The sequence below is a fragment of the Crocuta crocuta genome, unplaced genomic scaffold, assembly GCF_008692635.1.
Source record: "Crocuta crocuta isolate KB4526 unplaced genomic scaffold, BGI_CrCroc_1.0 scaffold50, whole genome shotgun sequence".
NCBI classification, from domain to species: Eukaryota; Metazoa; Chordata; class Mammalia; order Carnivora; family Hyaenidae; genus Crocuta; species Crocuta crocuta.
Genome location: NW_027527428.1, coordinates 4,518,855 through 4,522,531, shown reverse-complemented (window position 1 = coordinate 4,522,531; position 3,677 = coordinate 4,518,855).

The window sequence follows — 3,677 nt, the reverse complement described above, 5'->3', positions numbered from 1 at the left end:
AATCCTTCCCTTGCAGCCAATTTCAAACTAAGGGCGTGACGTCACCAAGCGTGGAGGTGGAAAGAAAGGGGTGGTGCTCCCCGTTAGATAATATTTCCACCTTACAGATACAAGGAAGACGAATAGCCTCAAGGGTGTAGCTAATCATAAAAATGTAGCGAAATACTTAGTGAGTGGGGGCGTTTTGAGTTTTTATTACCATTGTTTTTTAACACATTTTATTTCATTGTAAGTTTATGTAACAACATTTTTAAGTGTTTATTTTGAGAGAGAGCGTGAGCAAAGGAGGGGCCGAGAGAGAGAGGGAGGGACAGAGAAAATCTCAAGCAGGCTCTGAGCTGTCAGCACAGAGCCCGATGCGGGGCTTGAACCCACGAACAGTGGGTTCAGACCGTGACCTGAGCTGAAATCAAGAGCCGGACATTTAACCGACTGAGCCGTCTGGGCGCCCCTATATAATTAAAAATTTTTAAAAGGGCGGATTTAACCACCAGTCCACAAAATTCCCGCTGGTCCACGCGGTGGCTCCGGCGTCAGGCAGAAGCTGGCTGTTACCTCTGCCCCTGCTGGCTCTCCACTTCCTTAGGTACTTGTCCTTCACTCTGGTCACGCTGCCAGAACTTTCTCTGCCCTCCGAGCTTTACACTCACTGCTATCTGAGCTGGGAACTCTCCTCTCCTCCCAGACACCTCTGCCCCCCACCCACTTCCTTTCTTCTCCCTTCTTAGTGACCGTGGATTCCAACCTGGATCCTGGGGTGTAAATTACTCACATTATTATCTTACCTCCTTTTGCAGCAAATACCACTGCTTGGTATCCGTAACCGTCACAGACTTCTCTCCATTTGCCCCTGGATTCCTTCTGCCCTGGCTGAGCACCCCAGGCTTGGGCAGAGTGGAGACCAAGAGACCCCGCTGAGCTTCAGGCTCCCTCTCCCTGTCCGTCCCCGGTCTTAACCCTGCGACCCAAGAGCTGGGGTGCAGCTGGAGCAAGGAGTGGTGTTAGAATGGCTTGTGGTCCCCTGGCCTTGCCCACGCGACAAAGACGTTATCAGAAGGTCACGCCGAGAACAGAAATCTCAAAGGAGAGACACGGATGGCCAGGAGGAAGGAAGCATGAAGGAGTCCAAGGAAACGAGGATCTTACATGTCCTTTTTCTAGACTGGAAACGCATCAAGGTGCTCATAAGTGCAAATGTGGTGATGGACCCGGAAATGCTTATTATTTTTTTTTTTTTTTGAGAGAGAGAGAGAGGAGGGGCAGAGAGAGAGGGGGAGAGAGAATCCCAAGCAGGCTCTCTGCAGTCAGCACAGAGCCGTCCAAACGCAGGGCTTGAACTCATGACCCTGGGATCATGACCTGAGCACCGAAATCAAGAATCAGACTCTCAACTGACTGAGGAGCCCCCTGGACATGCTTATTAATGAGAAAGTGCTGAGCACAGTTTATAACCAGGAGGAGGGGAGGTAGGGGACTGCTTAGTTCATTCATTCATTCACTCATTCATTCATTCATTCATTCATTCATTCAGCATACACCTGACAGCCTTGGGTTAGTGCTGAGAAAGGCACCAGGAGGCGCTGCATGCTTCCTTCCTGAAGGACTGTGGCTCCTCCTTTCCAGTTTCTCCAGGGAACGAAGGACATAGGATATTAAGGACACGGGAGCACATCAAGCTCTAGCCTTCGCTTTGGAAGTGAATTGTGCGACTTGCTCGCCATGAACTCTGGTTTTCAGGCCGGAGCACAGGGTGAGACCATGACCTCTGAAGGCCCAGAGACAAAGCCTATGCGCACCCCGCCAGAAGCGCGTGACCAGGAACGGCACTCAGCTGGGCAGCGCAGGGGCAGAGGCGCCCACCTGCCCCACAGCCGGGCCCCCTCTGAACCAGGCACGGGCTCGGTCTCCCAGGATGTGTCCCCTGCATCCTGGATGTGATATTCTTGAAGACGGGGCTGTCTTGTTCCGGTCTTACATCCTCACCAGTTAGCACAGGCACACGGAAGGTCAGAGTCACGCCTGTGTTGAATAAACTAAACAAGACACTTGCAGGGTAGGGGCACAGAGCAGAAAGCCCGGTCAACGGGGGGCACCTCTGACTCTTGTTGCCTGAATGGGTGGATGCATAGGTCTGTAAGCTCGTGGGTGAGACGTGTATGAAACAGGCTTGTGGCTTCGGGCATGTGTGGGAGCGGGAAGTAGGCTGCCTGGGTAGAGGGGCGCCGTGGGAAGGGTGGAGAGGCAGTGGTGTGTTCCTTGCCTCCAAGCACACAAGTCACGCGTGGGGCGAGCATCCCTCGTCGTGGCCTTCTTTGGACTTCTAGAACTAACTCCTAATGTGCTGGGCGGGAGGGGCGGGGGGGGCACCCTGGCATCTTCCAGACTGAAAATTCCGGATGCTGCAGTAATTGTTTTTGCTAATTACCAGGAAGCATCAAACAAGAAGAGAGTCTTTTCTCCCCTCCTGCATAACTGGATTTTGTGATGCTAATTAGAATTGTACAGACTGATGCTCTTGAACCTGAAGAGTTAGAGAAACATTTGCATTAATACCTGGGAAGCCCACAGAAGCCAGTTATTATTTTAATGAGGTTCTGGTCTTCAAAGAGACGGCCCTGTTTGTGGGCTGATTCCAGGCGTGCGTGTGTGCTCACAGTCACATGAACACGTGGGTGTGCGTGTGTACATGTGTGTGCACGTTCGAAGGATCTGCCTTCTTTTTCTTTTTCTTTTTTTTTTTTAAGTAGGCTTCATGCCCAGCTTGGAGCCTGACACCGGGCCTGAACTCACCACCCTGAGATCAAGACAGAAGCTGAGATCGAGTTGGACACTTTGCCAACGGAGCCCCCCAAGCGGCCCTGAAGAGTCTGCCTTGTACTTTGATCTTTGTGTGCTTTGTGGGATGGCAGGTTTTATTTCATCTCCAGCAGAAGTCCTGTCCCTCGGCCCTTCCTGGTGGACTGGGGTGGGAGGTGGGGGTCAAGACAGCGATGCAGAGATCATAAGCTCTTAGGTTCCGGTCTTCACCGGTCAAGTCTATGACCATGTTAATTAAACACCAACCACCCTGTTTCCGGGTGGGAGAGGGAAGGAAGACACATCTCTCTCTGGAGCTCCTGGGCAGGGGGTTAATGCAAAGGAGGGGGTCTAGTCTCAGCCACCTGGCCCAAAACTGAAGGCCCTTCTCACAACCTTTCTGTGGCTGCCACGGCCCAGAGTCTCTGGGGAGAGGACTGGCGGCCAGCAAGGAGGTAGCTCCTGGGCTCTGGGTGCTGTCGTCGACCTGCGTGGACCCTTAAGGGGAACCACAGCCCCCTGGCCCTGCCCTGCCCTCACCATGGACTTCTGGTGATGCCAGGGGGAGGTGGCCTTTACCTACCGAGGAATCTTCCTTCCTCCCTCTGCCGCCCCTCCGTCCATCCCAGGGACCAGGGGGTACAGCGGCTCTCATGTTCTGGCTGAGAACCCGTTCCCCTCTCCCCCTCTCCGCCCCCCACCTCCCTCCCACTCAGGGCGCTGTCGCAGGGAGACTCCGCGGGTGTGAAAGCCTCACCAAAGCCCTGGATGTCAACTTGGCCTGACTCTCTAATTTCATCTCTTACAAGCTTTCGGGACGCTAACATGATTAAGTTCTTCACACAATTTATTAGCATCGTGTTGGAAATCCAGTAGTATAT